Source organism: Hemiscyllium ocellatum, unplaced genomic scaffold (genome assembly GCF_020745735.1).
Source record: "Hemiscyllium ocellatum isolate sHemOce1 unplaced genomic scaffold, sHemOce1.pat.X.cur. scaffold_323_pat_ctg1, whole genome shotgun sequence".
Classification (NCBI taxonomy): domain Eukaryota; kingdom Metazoa; phylum Chordata; class Chondrichthyes; order Orectolobiformes; family Hemiscylliidae; genus Hemiscyllium; species Hemiscyllium ocellatum.
The window spans coordinates 213,899-235,116 of NW_026868355.1; the positions used below are offsets into that span (position 1 = coordinate 213,899).

General features: G+C 44.3%; 1 long non-coding RNA gene across 1 annotated transcript in view; it reads left to right on the forward strand.

The window, feature by feature from the left end:
* Nucleotides 1–19,277, forward strand: part of LOC132813097 (uncharacterized) — a 34,459-nt gene extending 15,182 nt beyond the window's left edge. Inside the window, exons 3-4 of the long non-coding RNA XR_009643935.1 lie at nt 17,131–17,265; nt 19,191–19,277. This is a non-coding gene — a long non-coding RNA (uncharacterized LOC132813097). The remainder of the gene's footprint in view (nt 1–17,130; nt 17,266–19,190) is intronic.
* Nucleotides 19,278–21,218: the final 1,941 nt, after the last annotated feature.

A 21,218-nucleotide genomic window follows, 5' to 3' on the forward strand; every position in this document is an offset into this window, starting at 1 on the left:
AGTCTAATCAAAGACGCTTTATCTCTCTAACTTCCTCCAAACAATGAAATGTTTTCTCCTGCAAACCTTCTGTAGCAACTGTAACTATGTTTAACCCTGCAACATTGTCGTGCCCCCAAACATCCCTCCCACTGTGTGACCTCTATCCATCCCTCCAAGGCCCTCTCTCGGTGACACGCGCCATGCATTTGCAACAAGGCAGATGGAACGACAGCATTAACAGAAGAGAACAGATATGATCGAACTGTTATTGTGAGCGGTGGCTGCACAATGACCATGACAGCAATGTGATTATTGAAGGGGTTGTACGGATTTAGGCAGATCAACAAAAAACCAAACAATGTCCCATTTTGTTGTGAAGAAAGGATGCAATCAGTGCATTAGTGAGACAGCCAATTTAATCTGGGAATCAAAACATAGAGTCATTTTGAATGGACAGCTTACAAATAGCAAGGGGCATCTGGAAGAACAAATCACAATCCATGCTCGTTGGTAAGTTGGATGCAATATTGTCTTGGTGATAGTAGACAGAGGCATGTGGAGTGATCAATTTCTAATTAGAAGTCTGTGACCAATGGTGTTTCACAAGGATCAGTGCTGCGATGTCTGTGTGTAATTTATATCTGTGATTCAGATGAAAAGGTCAACAGTTTGATTCGAATTTTGCAGAATACATTTGGAAAGGCATGTAATGATTAGGGATAGTTAGGGGAATTGTGGATAGTGAGGAGGAGTGTTAAAGGTTGCAGCAGTGTGTAGGTCAGCTGGAACGCTGTGCAGAGAAATGGCCAATCAAATTTCATCGGGACAAGTGTGAAGTGATACATTTATCAAGTCAAATGGAAGAGAGAGGTACACTAATTGACTCATTGGAAACATTGATAAACAGATGACCTTGGATGGAAATCCGTAGCTCCCGGAAAATAACAACACAGGAGGATGTGGTGGTAAAGGAGGAGTATGGTATGGTTACCTTCATTGGTCACAGTATTGAGTGCAGACGTTTGCATGTCATGTTGTGACTGAATGAAACTTCATTCGGCCATGTTTGGAAGGTTGCGTGTTGTTCTCATCGCCACACTACAGGAAGGATGTGGAGGCTCTGGGGAGGTTGCAGCAGAGGGTTGGCAGCATGTTGCCTGAACGAGAATGTGTTTACTGTAAGGAGGTTGGACCCAATTGAATTGTTGTGCGAGAATATCAGAGAATGAGGGGTGACCTGGTACAGGTATATAGCGTTAGGAGAGGCGTGGATAGTTGGACTCCTTCTTCCAATGTCGAAATATCAAATACCAGGGCGCCTCGGTTTAAGGTGAGAGTGAGAAGTTTTAAGTGAGATGAATGAGGCCAGTTTTCTTTACCGAGAGGGTGGAAGCTGCTCAGGAGGTGGGAGAGGCGGCAATGAGAGCAAAGTTATGAAGTGGCATTTAGACAGAAACATGAACAGGCAGAGAATATAGGGATATCGCCCATGTGCAGGCAGGTGGGATTAGTTTAGAATAGCATCATGGTCAGCACAGCCATGGTGGGCCGAAGGGCCTATTACTGTGCTGTACTGTTCTATTTTCTAACTTAACGGCATCTACCCTGTCAAAGCCCCTCACAATCCTGGATGTTTCATTCAATTTCTCTCCTATTCTACAAAACCCCAATGGGTTCCAAGTCAATCTTCTCCACCTCTGCTCATTGGAAAATCCCACTATCTTCAGGATCAGCCGAGTGAACCTTCCCTGGCCTGCCTCCAACACAAGAATGTCTTTCCTTAGGGCACGCATACTGTTCATTATAACCTAGGTGTGGTTTGACTTGTACCTTGCATCATTTTACCAAGACCTCCCTATTTTCAGACATTCCCTCTGTAACAAGTGCCACCATTTGATTTGCCTTCTCTATTACCTGCTGATCCGTAAGCTACATTTTTCAGATTGATAAACAAGAACTCCCTCACCCCTTTCTGCTGTCAATCTGAAACCAAATAGTGTTAGCCTGACAGTAAGTCGGGAACGTGCTGGAATGTGTTTTAAAGGATATGACAACAAATGATAACTGGATGCTTAGAAACAATGGGAGACACATGATTTTAGAAAAAGGGAATATTTTAAATCTGTTGGATTCTGCATTTTGGTGTGACCATAAATGCAGAATAGATAAGGGTAGGGAAGGCTAGTTGCAGTAGAGGGATATTTGAAATTTCGATAAGTTTCAACAAGGGCTAAAAATGAGCTCGGGAGAGAATCGGGCCCCTGAAAGGTCAATGCGGCTGTCTGTGTGGAATCACTGCTGATGGGGGAGATACTGAACAAATATTTTGTGTTCGGATTTACTGTGGAGAAAGACATGGAAGCTGTGTGCTCTTCCAGCACCACTAATCCGGAATCTGGTTTCCAGCATCTGCAGTCATTGTTTTTACCTCATTGATTTTAACCGGACTGCGAATCCTCTTGCAAGGATGCCTGCCTTGAAGAAGTTTTCCTCCTCTCTCTGCAAGAATCTCAGGGAGTCCCTCCACGCTGCAGGCTCACTGCCTTTATTCCTGATGAAGGGCTTTTGCCCGAAACGTCGACTTTGCTGCACTTTGGATGTTGCCAGAACTGCTGTGCTCCTCCTGCAACACTAATCCAGAATCTAGTTTCCAGCATCTGCAGTCATTGTTTTTACCTCTGTATCTAAATGGCTAGTTCTCCCTGTGTTCCATGAGATCGAACCATGCGAATCAGTCTCCCATGGGGAATCTTATCGAACGTTTTACTGAAGTCCATATAGATCACATCTACCGCTCAGCCCTCATCAATCCTCTTTGTTACTTCTTCAAAAAACTCAATCAAGTTTGTGAAACATGCATAAAGCCATGTTGACTATCCCTAATCAGTCCTTGCCTTTCCAAATATATGTACATCCTCTCCCTCAGGATTCCCTCCAAACAGCTTGCCCACCACCGAGGTCAGGCTCACTGCTCTGCAATTCCCTGGCTTTCCTTTCCACTCTTCTTAAAAAGTGGCACCACGTTTGCAAACTTACAGTCTTCCGGCGTCTCACCTATGACAATCTATGATACAAATATCTCAGCAAGAGGTCCAGTAATCACTTCTCTAACTTCCCACAGAGTTCTCGATTACACCTGATCAGGAAGTGGGAATTTATCCACCTTTATGCATTTCAAGACATCCAACACTTGCTCGTCTGTAATATGGACATTTTGCAAGGTGTCACCATCCATTCTATATCTTCCATATCCTTTTCCACAGTAAAATCTGATGAAAAATACTCGTTTAGTATCTCTGTCTTTTAACCGTTGTAATTGTACCCACATCCACCCTTCCTCAGGAAGTTCATTCCACAATCAAAACACCCTCTGTGTAACAATTTGCCCCCATGCCTTTTTTTTGAACATCTCACTCTTCTAAACTTTAAATTGTGGTCTCTCCTTTTGAGACTCCCCCATCCTACAGAAAAGACAATTACCATTTAATCGATCTAAAAAACTCATTTTTTAAAATAAACTTTTATAACATCACGTCTCAACATCCAGACTCCTGTAAAAAAAAAGACTCACCCGATCCAATCATTTTTCAGAACTCAAGCCTTCCATATTCAACAACGCCCTGGTTAATCTTTTCCGAATCCCCTGCAGCTTAATAATATCCTCCCTATAACTGGGCGACCAGAACTGGGCAGAGTATTGCAGAACAGGCCTCACCAATGTCTGTGCAATCTCAACATGACGTCCCAAATCCTACACTCAATGGACTGAGCAATAGTCAGGCATGCCAAGCACTGTCTTATCCATCCTGTGATGCAAACTTCAAGAATTATGTACCTGAACCCAGAGGTCCCTCTGCTCTAAAACACTAATCGAGGCCCTAACATTAATTGTATAAGCTCTGCAATTGTTTATTTTACCTTGCATTTATTCAGATTGAATTCCATCTACAGTTTTTCAGCCCATTCACCCATTTCATCAAGATCCCTTTGTAATCTCAAAAAACCTCCTTCACTGCTGACAATGCCACCCTCCAGCCTTCCAGCCCATCACACATGGCTGTCAATGGTACAAATATCTTTGCTCGGGGCTTCACAATTTATTCCCTGCATCACACAATGTCCTGTGATACACTTAATCAGGTCCTGGGGCTTTTTATAAATTTGTGTTTTAAAACCTCCAGCACCACCTCTTCTATAACATGCCCTCTTTTCAAGGCATAGAGATGTACAGGATAGTAACAGACTCTTCAGTCCAACTCGCCCATGCTGACCAGAAGATGTAAGTACATCCATCTCATTTTACAGCGCTTGGCCCATGTACCTCTAAACCCTTATTATTCATAACCCATCCAGATATCTCTTAAAAGTTGTCATAGTATCAATATCTGCTACTTTCTCTCTAAGCCCATTCCATACACACATCGCCATGTGCATGAAAAGGCTGTCCCTTTTTATTCCTTTCCCCTCTAACCTTAAACCTCTGCCATCTAGTTTTGGACTTCCCAACCCTTGGGCAAAGACCTTGAATGTTTACCCAATCCATGCCCCTCATGTTTCTATAAACCTCTGTCAGGTCACCCCTCAGTCTCCGACGCTCCGGAGAAAATAACCACAACTTATTCAGCAACAACCCTGTCAACATCTTGTGATTTTTTTCTGAACACATTCAAATTGCACAACATCCTTCCTATCTTGGGGATACTGGAATTGCAGCGAACTCCAAATATGGACTAACGTATTACTCTTATTCCCTGAGTTCCCCAGTTTTTGTCCACAGTAAGTTCTGGAGTAAAAAATGTGTTTAATGTCTTAGCCATATCCTGCTGTTCCACACATCCATGCCCTCATTGATCTTTAAGGAGCAATATTTTGTCTCGAGTTTTCTTTTACTCAATATATTAATACAATCACTTTTGGATTCTTATTCTCATTATCTGCCAAGGCTATTTCATGTACCCTTTCTGCATTCCTGATTTCCACCCAAAGTATATTCCTACAGCCCCTGTGATCCTCAGAGGTTCCCTTGATCCAGCTGGCTGTACCTGACACGTAGCCTCTATTCCTTGACCAGACCCTCAATAGACAGCCAGTGTCTCCTAATGCTGTCAGCATTGAGTTGCACACAAACAGGAACCTGCTGGTGGTGATCGCTCAATTTGTCTCAATCTTGAAATATTCGCACTTGCCAGACTTCCCTTTCCCTGCAAATAGACTCCCCAATCACCTTTTGAACGTTCCTGGCTAACACGATCAAGATTGGTCAGGCCCCATTTTATGACTTGAACCTGTGGACCAGGCCTGTCCTTTTCCGAAGCTGTTTTCAAATTAATAGAATTGTGGTCACTTTGGCAAAATGCTTTCCCACTCACACCTCAGTCCCTTTCCCGACCTTAATACCCAAGGGAAGGTCAGGTTTTGCCCCTTTCTCTTTTCAGACCATTTTCATATTAATTGGGAGTTTCTGGAACACAATTACCAAATTCCTCCCTTGCAAACACTGAACACTGGCAGTCCCAGTCTAGATTTGGAAGATTTGAAAACCCCAACCATAACAGCCCTATTATTATGATTGATATTTGAGATCTCCTGATATATTTATTCCTCACTCTGCCACGGATTATTCGGGGTCAGTGGGACAATCGTGTCAGAGTGATGACCCATTCTTATTTCTCAGTTCCACAAACATAGGTTCACTGGGTGATAACATCGGAATATCCTCTCTAAGTACTACTGGGATGATTCATGCAATCAAAACCCACCACCACACGTCCTCTCTTGCCTCCCCTTCGAAGCTTCCTGTAGCATCTCCAACTTGAAACAATGAGCTGCCAGTCCTCAACCTCCCTCAGTTGTGTTTCTGTAGTAACTATAATCTCCCAGTCCCATGTTCCAATCCATGCCGTGAGGTCATTCTCCTTAGCTATCAGGTCCCTTGCGTTGAAGTAAATGCAGGTTAATCATCAGTTTCCACCCCTCCCCCATTTCTTGCTAGATTCGTGCCTGCCTTGTCTGCTGAAATTGCTCTCTTTAACTTGTGCACCAACCTCAATCTTCTTTCTGGCCTTCCAACTGTTTAAGTTGCAACATCCTGCCAGATCAGATTATATCCTCTCAAGCAGCTCTAACAATCGCCCCACCAGGATATGGGTCCCGCTCCTGCTCCCAGTTCAGGTCCACTTATGCTGACACCTTCAGACGTCCAGAAACTTGTTCACCAATGTCCCTTGTTCCTCAGTACTCCAGGAGGACCTACTATTCATGATGTATATAGTTCACTTATGAGACTTCCCACAGTGCATTACCTCACAGTGATCAGAAGTAAACTCCATCTGCCATTACTCTGCTCAGTTTATCATCTGATTGATATCTGACTGCACCCTGAGACCATCCCTCACCTTTCATGTCATCTGCAAACCTACTAATGATTCCTTCTGTTTTTACATCGGAGTTATTATTCCACAAAATAACCAGCAATGCTTCCTGCGCAGATCCCTGTGGTGCACCCACTGATGAAAGAATTCCAAACACGAGAAGTCTATCCACTGTTTTTTTTAATCCACATTACCAACTTGCCTTGGATCCCATGGCTCTTTACATTTGGACCAGCCTTCCACGAGGGACCTTGTCAAAGGCCTTATTCAAGTCCATGTAAACCACATCATCTGCACTGCCCTCATCAATATTTTTCGACACCATTTCAAAAAAAACTGAACTGAATTCCTCAGACAGTATCTCACTCTTCCAAATCTGTGATGCTGCTGCAGAGGTGATCCTTGCCTTTGGAAGTGTTGATTCATCCTCAAAATTCATTCCAATAATTTCCCTCCCTCTGCTGTCAGACTATCTGCTCTGTAATTACCTGGCCTATCCCTGCTGCCCTTCTTGAACAAAAGAACCACATTAGCGACCCTCCAGTCATTCAACACTTCACCTGTGGCCAGCGAAGTTTTATATATATCCACCAGGGGCCCAACAATCTCCTCCCTTACCTCCCATCGCAGCCTGGGATACATTTCATTAGGCACTGGGGATTTCTCCACCTTTATGCCTGTGAAAACATTTAATACCTCCTCCTTATTCATCTTTTCTTGTTCTCGAACCTCACCGTCCCAACTGAAATCCCCGGTGACAATGTCTTTCTCCTGTGTGAATACAGATGGGAAGTATTCATTGAAGTTCTCACCGATTTCCACTGGCTCCATTACAGATTGGCCCTTTGGTTTCTAACAAGCCTCGCTGTTTACCTGGGAATCCTCTTCCTCGAACTGTACTCATTAAATTCCCTGTGGCCTCTCCTTAACAGTATCTGCCAAGGATATTTCATGCCCATTATTTGCCCATCATTTTAAGGATTGCCTTGCACTATCTATATGTTGGTCGGTCTTTGCCTGTTTTCATCGCCTTGTATTTCCTTCATCGAGCTCAGGATATCGCTTGACCAGTATTCACTGGAGTTACTGCCTTTGTCATTCACTCTTCGCAGAACACACTGGCCTTGAATTCTCCCTGTATCAATTTAACATACTTCCTGTTTCTGAGTGTGAACCCAACAGCAAAAAGTTCCTCCCGGGGGTCTGTGTTTGCCAGATCCTGTCTCGTGGTAGTGATAATGCCCAGTGACAGTAATATTCTAATGATGATGGGGCTTCCACAAATTTGGCGTCTTCACTTCTGCCCTATCCTTATTTTACCAAAATGACTTTGAAAGCTAGTGTTAGGACTACTATCACCGAAACACTCTAAAAATCCTTATGTCTGTCATCTTGTCCAGCACTACAGCCCAATCACGTTGCTGTAACCTTTTCCAATCCCAACAGCAGTCCTCCATCCTGTCCTACAGCACCTCATTATCTCTAACCTTCCATCATCCAATTCACCTCACTGTTTGTACAGCGTTTCCTACCAACCCTCCCATTATGTAATGTTCTGAAGCTTCCTGAACGCTCCCGAGATCTGTAACCATGCCCCCTCTCTCTCTCTCTTCAATCTTCTCTGTCTCTGTGACTAACTCCCAACACTACAATGTTCCGTACCTTTGACCACCTCCAGTCAGTACTAGCCTTCCTAGCTCTCGAACATCCTGCAGCCACTAAAACCATCCATGTACCTGAAATATCCTCTCAGTTGTTGTAACAACTCTCATTCTCACAACTGCCTCTGTCGATAACCTCAGCCAGTCCAAAGAATCCTTGCTAACTCAGTAACCTCACCCAATGTGTACAACTCTGAGTATGACTAACTTCATCCAGTCTCCCCAACTGTCCCTAACTCTAATTGTAGAGAGAATCCACAACCCTCCCTATTGCGTTCACCTCCTCCAGTCCCTCTCATGGACACCATCTATGGAACCTTATCCTGTCCCTGACTATATTCTCTTCCTGTTCCAATAAACCTTGTGAACTTTGTGACCTAGTCCAATCTCTGCAGTGCTCTGTATAATCAGCCTCACTGTGCCTGGAACCTGGCTTTAATTCCAGCCTTGGCCGATTGTCTGTGTGGACTTTGCATGTTCTCCCCCCTGACTGTGTAGGTTTCTTCCGGGTGCTTTAGTTTCCTGCCATAGCTCGACATTTGCACGATACGTGATTGTCGGTCATAAATTGACCGTAGTATTCAGGAAAGTGTGCTTTAGGTGAGTTCATCATGAGAAATGCAGGGTTTAATGGACAGGGAGAGGGATGGGTCTGGTTAGGATCTCTTTAGAGGGTTGGTGTGGGCTTGTTGGGCCAAATGGCCTTTTTCCACACTGTGGAGATTCTATTCAGGTTATTGTCCAGTCCTGTCAACCATCCCTGTCTCTTGAACCTTGCCTCATCCCCAATACTCTCCTTATATGTGTAATCTCCAACAGTCTCTAAAACACTCCTTGGCGATGTCAGCTTCTCCAGTCCTTACCATGATCGATATGACTGCCACCTCTTCCTGCTTTTAGAACAATCCTTATAACTGTTGTCATTGGTTACATCACTCCCAATCACTGTTCCATCCTGAACCCCCCCCCCCCAAAAACATTTATATCACTGTAAACCCATCTGGACTGTGTGTACCTCCTTTTGACAGTCCCGTTCTGAGACTTTCTCTATATCAAAAACGTCATTAAGTGTAGGAAACCCTTATTATTGTAACCTCCCTCCAGCCTTACAGCACTGAGGATCTGGAGAAGCTCTCTTCAACCCGCCAGCCATCTCTGTGTCTGTAATCTATTCCACTCCCCAGAATTCATTCTCTCTGAGCTCTTCTGTAGTCCATTAAACACTCCCTCCCACTGTCTGTGTCATTGTAACCTTCTCCAAAAACACAACCTTTCCTATCTGTGTAAATCCCGACACCAGTCCCTATCCTTCTAAGCTCCGTCTAACAATATAACCCTCCATGTTTGTGTATTCACCTTCAGTCCCTACTCACCTCCCTATCTGTGTAACCTTCTCCAGGCATTTTTGCTTCATTCTCTTCAACTGTCCCTGTCAGTGTAATCTCTTCTGGACCCGAAAACTCCCCTCTCTTTAACTTACTCAGGCAACACAACCCTCACTATCTGTGACCTACTCCTGTCGGAGAACCCTCCCTCTGTGAACTGCTCCAAATCTTCAATTCTCCATAAGCTCCTGCAGTCTTACAGCCCTCCCTGTGTACAAAACCTCTTCCAGTCCCTAAAATGCCATCAGTCTGTGGAGACCCTACCAGCATCCCTATCTGTGTTATCCTCTCAGGTCCCTGCAACACTCCCGATCTGTAGATCCCACTCCAATGCCTGTGTTTCACCCGGTTCTGTTCCTACAAGACTCATTAACTATGTAACATTCTCCCGTCACTATCACCCACCGTGTCAATGTAAGCTCCTCCTGTATCTCCATCCAGTTACGCATCTCCATAACCTTCTCCAGCTCTTACACCCCTATCTGTGTAAACATCACTCTCCACTCGAACCCTCCCTACCGCAGGAACTTCCTCCTGTTTGTGTAATACTCCCTTATCTGTGATACTGTCTCCAACCAAACTTGCTACCCCAATCTCTGAAAAACGAATCCAGATTCCACACCCTCCTTAACCCCCAGAACCTAAGCCTTCCTATATCTATAAACATCTTCAGTCACGATGACTCTCCATATCTCTGTTTGTTCCGCCAGATGTTACAAACCTCTTTATCTCTGTAATCTGCTCAGTTCCCTAAAACAGTCCCTGTCTGTGTGATCCAGCCCTGTCGTACAAACATCCTTATCCTGGTAAACTTCTCTATCCCTGCCAGCATTCCCAACTCCTTGAACCCGTCAGCCCTATAGCTCTCCACATTTCTGTAACCTCCTGTGGGCCTATGGTTCTCTCTCCCTGTGAAACCACCTTCAGTCCCCACATCCCTCCCAATCTGGGTCCTCTGCTCCAAATCAGACCATTGCTGTCTCTGTAAACACCTCCACCCCTGACAACTCTTCTCATTTGTGTAACCTCGTTCAGACCCCATACTCTCCAGCTTCCTGCATCCTCTTCCTGCATTGCAACTAAAACCACATGTTTATGTAATATCCACCAGTGCTTAAACCTCCCCAACTCAGTAACCACTTGCAGCCCTAACAAAGCACCTAAACTGTGAAACCTCTTAATTCCCTACAATCCTCCCTCCCTCCCTCCTCAACTACCTTCATCACCATGAAACCTCACAATCACTGAAGTCACCTTTTGGCACTGCAACCCTCCTAATGTCTGCAAAATCCTTTTGTCCTGATATCCCTCCCTGTCTCTGTAACCCCCACCAGCCTCCAGTGCCCTTCTGGGGAACCTGGCAGAGGAGGGATGTTTTGTAGAGTCCGGGCCATGTTACAGAGGTACAATCCTGGGAAATACAGATTTAGTCTAATGTCTGTGGGTTGCAGATTATTGGCAAAGATTCTAAAGACAGGATTTATGACTACTTATAAAACTATCGTTTCATTAGAGACAGTCAGCACGGGTTTGTGAGGGGCAGGTCATGCCTCACAAATCTTATTGAATTATTTGAGGATATGAGCGAATACGTTGATGGCTCATTCAGAAAATAAGGAGGCATGGGATACAGGGAAATCTGTCTGTCTGGTTACAGGATTGGATGGCCCAGAGAAGACAGAGGGTGGCAGCAGGTGGACAGTAATGAGTCTGGAGCTCAGTGACCAGTGGTGTTCTGTAGCAGTCGGCTCTGGGACTCTGCTCTCTGTGATTTTTATAAATGACTTGGATGTGGAGTTTGGAGAGTGGGTTAGTAAGAGGTGAGGCCATACTGGATTTGGTTCTGGGTAACGAACCAGGCCAGGTGTTAGAATTGGAGGTAGGTGAGCACTTTGGGGACAGTGATCACAGTTCGGTGACTGTTAATCTGGTGATGGAGAGGGATAAGTGTGCACTGCAGGGCAAGAGTTATAGCTGGGGGCAGGGAAATTATGTGCGGTGAGGCATGACTTAGGATGGAAAAATAGGCTTCAAGAGAAAGGTGCAATCGATATATGGAGCTTGTTCAAGGAGCAACTATTGAGTGGCCTTGATAAGTATGTACCTGTCAGGCAGGGAGGAAAGGGTCATGTGAGGGAGCTGTGGTTTAATATGGAATTGGTTACCCCGGTTAAAGGGAAGAGGGCGGCCTATGTAAAGATGAGGCGTGAAGGTTCAGTTGGGGAAATTGAGAGTTATAAGGTAGCCAGGAAGGATCTAAAGAGAGCTAAGAGCAGCAAGGAGGGGACATGAAAAGTCCTGAGTTGGTAGGATTAGGGAAAACCCAAAGGCTTTCTATAGGTATGTCAGGAATAAAAGAATGACTAGGGTAGGAATAGGTCCAGTCAAGGATAGTAATGAGAAGTTGCGTGTGGAGGCTGAAGAGATTGGGGAGATACTGAATGAATACTTTTCGTCAGTATTCACTCAGGAACAGGGCATTGTTGCCGAAGTGAATATTGAGTCACAATTAGAATGGATGGCTTTGAGGTATGTAGGGAAGAGGTGTTGGAAATTCTGGAAAGGGTGAAAAGTCCCCTGGGTCTGATGGCACTTATCCTAGGATTCTCTGGGAAGCAAGGGAGGAGATTGCAGAGTCATTGGCCTTGATTTTTATGTCCTCGTTGTCTACAGGAATAGTGCCAGAAGACTGGAGGATAGCAAATGTGGTTCCCTTGTTCAAGAAGGGGAGTAGGGATAACCTTAGTAACTATAGTCCGGTGAGTCTCACTTCTGTTGTGGGCAAAGTCTTAGAGAGAATTGTAAGGGATAGAATTTATGAACATCTGGATAGGAATAATGTGATCAAGGATAGTCAGCATGGTTTTGTGAAGGGCAGGTCGTGCCTCACAAACCTTATTGAATTCTTTGAGAAGGTGACTAAGGAGGTGGATGAGGGTAAAGCAGTAGATGTGGTGTATATGGATTTTAGTAAGGCATTTGATAAGGTTCCCCATGGTAGGCTACTGCAAAAAATATGGCGTTATGGCATTGAGGGTGCGTTGGAGGTTTGGATTAGGAATTGGCTGGCTGGAAGACGACAGAGGGTAGTAGTTGATGGTAAAGTTTCATCTTGGAGTGTAGTTACTAGCGGTGTTCCGCAAGGATCTGTTTTGGGACCATTACTGTTTGTCATTTTTATAAATGACCTGGAGGAGGGGCTAGAAGGTTGGGTGAGCAAGTTTGTGAATGATACGAAAGTCGGTGGAGTTGTTGACAGTGAGGAAGGATGTGGCAGGTTACAGCGGGATATAGATCAGCCTGCAGAGCTGGGCAGAAAGGTGGCAAATGGAGTTCAATGTAGCTAAGTGTGAAGTGATTCACTTTGGTAAGAGTAACAAGAAGATGGGGTACTGGGCTAATGATCAGATACTTGGTAGTGTGGATGAGCAGAGGGATCTTGGTGTCCATGTACACAGATCTCTGAAAGTTGCCAGCCAGGTAAATAGTGCTGTGAAGAAGGCATATAGCATACTGGCTTTTATTGGTAGAGGAATTGAGTTCCGGAGTCCTGAGGTCATGTTGCAGTTGTATAAGACTCTGGTGCGGCCGCATCTGGAGTATTGTGTGCAGTTTTGGTCGCCATACGATAGGAAGGATGTGGAGGCACTGGAACGGGTGCAGAGGAGGTTTACCAGGATGTTGCCTGGTATCGTAGGAAGATCATATGAGGAAAGGCTGAGGCACTTGGGGCTGTTTTCATTGGAGAAAAGAAGGTTTAGGGGTGACTTGATAGAGGTGTATAAGATGATTAGGGGTTTAGATAGGGTTGACCATGAGAACCTTTTTCCACGTATGGAGTCAACTATTACAAGGGGGCATAGCTTTAAATTAAGAGGTAGTAGGTATAGGACAGATGTTAGGGGTAGATTCTTTACTCAGCGAGTTGTGAGTTCATGGAATGCCCTGCCAGTAGCAGTGGTGGATTCTCCCTCTTTCTGGGCATTTAAACGGGCATTGGATAGGCATATGGAGGATAGTGGACGAGTGTGGGTTAGGTGGGCTTGGATCAGCGCAACATCGAGGGCCAAAGGGCCTGTACTGCGCTGTATTTTTCTATGTTTTATGTAAGTTTGCTAATCATATGAAGATTGTTGGAGTGGTGGGTAATGTGGAGGGCTATTGTAGATTGCATAGGGACATTGACAGGACACAGCTGGCCTGGAAGTTGCAGATGGAGTTAAATCTGGAAAAGTGTGAAGTGATTCATTCTGGAAGATTGAATTTTAATACAGAATTCAGGGTTAAAAGGCAGAATACTTGGCAGTGTGGAGGAACAGAGAGACCATGGGGTCTATGTCCATAGATCCCTCAAGTTGCCACGTACGTTGGTAGGGTTGTTAAAAAGGCATATATTGTGTTGGCTTTCCTTAGCAAGGGGATAGATTTTAAGAGCAGTGAGGTTTTAGTGCATCTTAATAGCCTCCTAGTGAGACCACACTTGGAATATTGTGTTCAGTTCCGGCCCCCTGTTTACAGGAAGGATGTGCAAGTTTCAGAGAGGGTACACAAGAAATTTACCAGGTGCTGCTTGGAATGGAGAACATTTCTCATGAAGAAAGTTTGAGGGAGCTAAGGCTTTTTTCATTGAAGTGAAGAAGGGGGTGGGGCAACCCTGTAGAGGTGAACAAAATGATGATAGGCACACAGAGAGTGAATAGTCAGAGACTTTTCCTCTTATGGAATAAATGGCTGTAACAAGGCGGCATAATTTTAAGGTGAATGGAGGATGGATAAGAGGATAGAGAATGGTAGGTGGTTGGATGGACTGCCAATGGTGGTAGTAAAATTAGACACATTCGGGACATTTAATAGACTCTTGGACAGACACATGGATAATAGTAAAATGAAGGGTATGTAGGTAATTTTGATCTTATAGTTGGATAAAAGGTTGGCATGAAATCATGGCCGAAGGGTCTTGGGCTGAACTGTTCTGCGTTCAATGTTCTGTATGATAAGCTGGGTGATAAACTCAGATCAGTGTAAAATGATATGGCATTCAGGAGGAGCTAGTGAACTGGATTCAAAATTGGCTTGATGGTAGGAGACAGCGGGTGATGGGAGACATGTGTTTCTGACTGGAGGCATGTGACCAGCGGTGTAGTGGGTCCCCTGTTGTTTGTCATTTGGATAAATGGTTTGGATGGAATATTGGTTTCCTGGTAAGTAAGCTTCTTGGGTGACACTGACATTGGAGGTAAAGTGGTTCGTGGAGAAGATCGTATATATTACAACATGATGAACAGTACTGCTGGGATAGTGGGCTGAAGAATAGCAGATGGAGTTTAATTAGATAAATGTGAAGTGTTCTATTTTGGTGAAACAAACCAGGGTGGGACCTGTACAGTTAATGTTTGGGCCCTGGGTGGTGTTGTCAGTCAGAGACCGAGGGATGCAGGTACACAGTTCTTTGAATGTGTTGTCACAGGTAGACAGGCTGGTGAACCAGACATTTGGGATGTTTACCTACATTGGGGAGAGCATTGAGAGTAAGAGTTGGCATGTAATGGTGCATCTGTAAAATACATTGGTGAGGCTATCATAAAAATATTGTTGTTCAGTAAGAAGAACTCATTTGGTTCACTTACCTCCTTTTAGGAATCTGATCCAGACCTACAGCAATATGGCTGACTCTGAGCTACCCTCTGGGTAATTAGCAGTCGGGTCAAAGAATGTTCGTCCAGGCAGTGACAACTACATCCAACGAATGAATAAATAAAAAGACCTATGCACTTCCGTACCTCTGGAAACAAGTCCAGCTGCAGCAATCCGTACTGGTTTTGTAACACCATTCTAGACCTGACCACTCTCTATAACACTCTCACCACCTCCCACCTTCACCTCTCCCTGTTCCTCTCGTGTCATTAAACCCTGACAATGATTCCCCTTCCCACTGCCCTCCTCCTGCTACCAGACCCTTTGCAATCCATTTAACATTTACTCCTAAAGCACTCTCTCACTTCAAGATTTTAAGTATTTTGTGCTGATCTTCTCAGCCTCATAATCTAGTATGATCCCTTTTGTGCTGAGTGAGGGACCAGTGGGGATTTCTTGCTGAGGGTTTTACTGTTTCAATGGAATGTCCTTCTGTTGAGTGTTTTATACTGTTCCTTGAAATGTTTTCCACTGTCCATTTACAAACACATATTTCAGTCTGTTTAGGCTGTTTACCTTGGTCAGTTCTCCTCTCAAACTCATGTAATTGGCTATTTTTGTTTCTAGTTGCAGCTCGTCCTTTCTGTGATTCACTTTAAAACATTTTGTGTATTTAGCTGTACTTTATCACAATTTCCCGAAGGATCTCTCCCGGTGACGTTACACATTCACTGAGTTTCATCACACGGTCGCTCTGACATAGTTACATCCCTAGCCTGTTGCACAGCGAAACACTGAAAAAAATATATAACCGAACTCCTCTTCCAATATCAATGTTCTCCGTGTGATTGGTCCAGATTATACAAATATTGAAGTTTTCCAAAATTATCACAATGCCTTTATTAAAAATCCAATGAGTTCCTGTGTAATACAGTGATGAGCAATGGAATAAAGTTCGTTGGCTAAAATTGTTCTGCTGCTTGTGTCCTTGGCAAGTAGTAGCCAGAATTTACATTCAGACTGACTCGACTTCATGTTCTGATGCCAAATGCTTTCTTTGTGATGTCTTCGTTATCCATTATTGTTAGCATTACACATTTTGCCCGAGTATTGGCAAGGTTGTAAACCACTGAATATTTTTGTTCACACTGTATCCATATTTCCCTGGTGTCTAAATCTCTTTTATCTCTGTCACAAATCCACCTTATTGCATCGACTTTGTCCATTCAATTAAAAGTATTCCTTTCCTTAATTTATTGTCACAAATCTATTCACTGACGTACAATTTTACTTAAACTCTGTGCCATCCTGTTCCTTTTTGCTTATCTTCAGCCAGATCCCCATGCTGTTTTCGTGTGTCACATTTTCCCTTTGGATTCGGAAAGTTCCTTTCACCTGAACGCTGTCCCTGCATCCTCTCTGGCAGTTTAAACCCTTGGCCATTAACCTACCGACATGATCGGCCAGGACAATGGTCCCAGCACCGTTCCAGTGGGGCCATCCAAAAGGATTATATTTAAAATCAGGCATGGGATGAAGTATCTCTGCCTGACCAGCCTTTCTTGCCCAGCCAGAGCTGCCCTTGAGCTGAATATCTTTCTCAGCCAGTTCAGCGGGTCAGTGAGAGGCAAACACTTTGCTGTGGGTATGTCGTGCAGATCAGGTGAGGATGGGCAGATGTCCTTCTCGAAAGGGCAAGTGTTTGGGTTTTTTGGTCATCAGCAATGGTCTCATACTTACTTGTCGATTGTTAATTACTATTTTTAAAATTAGTGATTTCAAATTCCACCATTGTTGATGCTGGGATTCCAGCCTGTATCCCCCGAACATTAGCAGAGGTTTGGGATACATGCTCCAGCAATAATACCACGAGGCCATCACTTCACCTGCTCACAGGTTGCTCATTCCTGACCGGTTATACCAGTGCATCATGAAGCAAAACCTGTCAATCCAACACAGTTGTGTGATCCTGATATCTTCCAGCACTCTGGTGATATCACTTAGGATCTTGCTTTCTGTCTGTCTCTGTCTGTTTCTCTCTTCTGAAGAAAGACGAGGCAGCACAATTCCCATTCTGCCTATTCCTGTCTCCTGTAGGTACTCAGGAAGGTTCAGACTCGATTAACTTCCCAGCTGCTGGGTGTCTCGTCCATCATCACATTGAAGATAGTTGGTCAGCCAGAGAGACAAAAGAGAGGGAGATCTGCAGCCTTCAATAAATCCTGCAGTGAGGTAAGATCACTCACAGTGCACAGAGCAGAGAGCAACGAGAGGGCTCCAAACATCGGCTGACAATATATGTCACTGATACAGTGCTGGAGTGTGAGCACAGTTCACACACACCCCAGGCTCAATCACCGCCCCAGTCTAAGTTCTGTTGTATTAAGACTCACTACTCTGCATCACTATCTATGGCATGTCTTGTATACCAGTGTCTTCAATAATTTGTAACTCCTATAACAGTTTATATCTCTGTAACCTCCTCCTATCTCAATAGTCCCTCGATATATTTGAAATGTACTGCATTCCAGACTACCATCCCTATCGCTGTAACTTGCTTCAGTGTCGACAACATGCCTTATCTCAGTAGTCTCCTCCTCCAATAACTGGAGACAGAGGCATGCAACACAATCCTTCAATCCAACTAGTCCATGCTGACCAGAGTCCATGAACAAGTCACGTTTCCCTGTATTTGACCGGATCCCTTCAAACCTTCTCCTCCCAAGTACCTGCCCAAATGTATTTTACATGTTGTAATTGTACTTTTCTCTACCACTTCCCCTGGAAGCTCATTCCATAACTGCACCATCGTCTGTGTAGAAAATTTTCTCCTAAAATCTCTTTTAAGTGCTTCCTCTCCCATCTCATATTTATGCCCACTAGCACACAGAACATGACAGCGCAATGCAGGCCCTTCGGCCTTCGATTTTGCACCAACCTGTGGAACCAATCTGAAGCCTAAGTAGCCAACACTATTCAAATTCGTGTCCATATGCCTATCCAACGACCGTTTAAATGCCCTTAAAATTGGCGAGTCTACCACTGTTGCAGGCAATGCATTCCATGCCCCGACTATTCTGAATAAAGAACCTACCTCTGGCATCCGTCCCATATCTATTTATTAATATTAGCATCTACCTAAATTTAAAGCTATCTCCCTTCCTGGTAGACATGGCCACCCAAGAGAAAAGGCTCTCACTGTCCAACCCATCTCACCTGCTGATTATCTTATATGTCTCTATTAATTGACTTCAAACACATTCTTTTGAACAAAAACAGCTTAAAGTCCCTCAGCCTTTCCTCATAAGACCTTTCCTCCGTACCAGGTAACTTTCTAATAAATCTCATCAGATGTGGTGAGTGTGGACTTGTTGGGCCGAAGGGTCTATTTCCACACTGGAAGTAATCTAATCTAAGGGGACAACATTTGCTATCCTCCAGCCTTCTAGCACTATTCCTGTAAACAATGATGACAAAAAGATCAAAATCAAAGGCTTGGCAATCTCCTTCGTGGCTTCCCAGAGAATCCGAGGATAAATCCCATCCGGCCAATAGATTTATCTATTTTTAGACTTTGCAGAATTGCTAACACCTCCCCCTTCTGTACTTCAATTCAATCTAGTTATGGACTCCACTGCCCTGGCTAATCACCTTACCTGTATGCCTCGTGGTTTTAATCATCGTCCTGCGACTTGTATCATCGAAGGACAATGATACAAATAGTTCTGCTCTTGTCCCTGCCACTACTTATCACAATGTTCTGGGATACACTTATTCAGGACTTAAGGCGTTCTCTACCTTTGCGTTTGAAGACCTCCAGCACTACCTCTTCTATAATGGGAACTCTTTTCAAGCCATCACTGTCTCTTTAACTGACTTGTCTGCAGTAATTTCTGACAAAATGTTCATTTAGGGTCTTACCCATCTCCTGTGGTTTCCACACATGGATGTCCTTATTGATCTTTGCAGGGCCCTATTGTCTCTCTAGTTGCGTTTTTGTACTTGTGTGCTGTAGAATTTTCTTGCAATCTCCTTAACCTTATCTGCCAAAGCTATCTCATCCCCCCATGTTGCTTTCCAGCTTTATCCGGCTTCTCCGTTTCTCTAAAACCCTCCAGTATCAGTAACATCTTCGTCAATCTTTGCTCCATTTACAGTTTCCGGAAATGCTTCCTAAAGCAGGATGATCAGAATTCTCCACAGTACTCCAACTGGGGACCCAGCAATGCCTTGTACAGCCGTACCATGATGTGCCAACTTATGTATTCAATTCGCTGACCCATGAGGGCAAGTGTTCCAAATTCCACTTTCCCCACCTTGTCCACCTGTGATGCACCATCCAAGGAACTGCATTCCTTGGTCTATCTATGTTCGACAGCACTGCCCAGGGCCCAACTATTAACTGTGTTAGTCCTCCCTGGTTTGTCTTGACAGAATCCATCACCTGAATTCAGCTCCATCGGTCATTCCTTGGTCACTGGCTCAGTTGTTCGAGATCCCCTTCAAGAACTGTATTCCCTGCCCACTATAACCCGTGTTCTATCCGGACGTTTATCAACAAACTGACTAACAATGACTCCTATGCTCTTACTGAAATGTTTTCTGTAAATGATGCATAACAGTGGACCCAGCACTGTTCCTTATGGCACACTGCTGGTCATAGGCCCCCAGTCTGCACAACAACGCTCTCCCACCACTCTGTCTCCTATTGTCAAGCCAATTTAGTATCCAGTTGGCTAGTTCTCCCTGAAACCATGTGATCTAACCTTACTAACCAGTGTTCCACGCTAAACCCTGTCCAATGCCTTGCTGTGGTCAGTATAGACACAGTCTCCTGTTCTGTCTTCTTCTATCTTCTTAGTCACCTCTACAACAAACTCGGGCAAGTTTGTGAGACACTACTTGTGTACTTTGTGTCAACTGTCCCTAATTAACCTTCGCCGTTCGAAATGCATGTAACTACTGTCCCTCAGAGCCCCCTCCAACACCGTACGCACCACTAACATTAAGCCAATTGGTCTTTACGTGCCTTGCTTTCCCTCGCGTCAGTTTTAAATAATGGCACAACGTGAAACACCCTCCAGGCTACCAGCTCATCACCCGTGGCTGTCACTGATATAAATATCTCTTTAAGGGACAATTCTTCCAGAGTTTCCCCCAGTGTCCTCAGATATACATGATTAGCTCCAGGGATTTGACTTTTTTTTAGGCGTTTTAAAATCGCCAGAACCTCCCGTTTTGTTATGCGGAGTCTTTTGAAGACTTCATTTCCCTGACTTCCCCAGTCTTTAAGTTCTGATGTGAAATTTTCGTCAAGGATCTCACCCATCTCCTGTGGTTCCACACATGGATTATCCCATTGATCTTCAAGGGGCATATTCTGTCTCTAGTTAATCTTCTCTCGTTAGTATTCATGTCGAATTCCTTTGGATTTCCCTCAGCATTATCAGCCAAAATTTTCTCAGGTCTCCTGCTTGCCCTCCTGCTCTCCCTCTTCAGTGTATTACTGTACCCACAATGTTCTTTGAGGAATCCAGCTGGCCATATATGACATGGACGCCTTTATCTTGACCAGAACCTCAATACCCCCAATCATCCAGAATTTCCTTCTTGTAATCAGCATTGTCCTTCACACTAACAGAAATATCCTCACGCTGAACTCTCATTTTATCTTTCTTTTGATAGTTTCCCACCTGCCTGAGGTCCATTTACCTGCAAATACTCTCCACAATCAACTGCTAAAAGTTCTTGATTGGGATTCTGGATCCAAAAGTTCTGGATTGGGGCAGACCAATTTTGATCTTTCACTTGTGGATCAGGCCTGTCATTTTCCATAACTGTTTTCAAATTAATACAGTTGTGGTCACTTTGTCAAAGTGCTTCCCAACTTACACCTCAGTCCCTTTCCCTACCTTGTTTCCCAAGGGGAGGTCAGGTTTTGCCACTTTCTCCAGGGAGAGGGCAAGCAACCAGTGGTAATTGTGCACATCAGTACACATGACATAGATACAGTTGGATGGGATCTGGTCAAGTGAGTATTAGGAGTTAGGTAAGAAGTTAAGAAGCAGGACTACAAAGGTAGTGAGCCCCAGATTACTCCCAGTGCCGCTCGTAGTGAATATGGAAATAAAAAGACTAGCCGGATGGATGAGTGCCTGAGGAGCTGGTGGAGGGGGAAGGGTTTT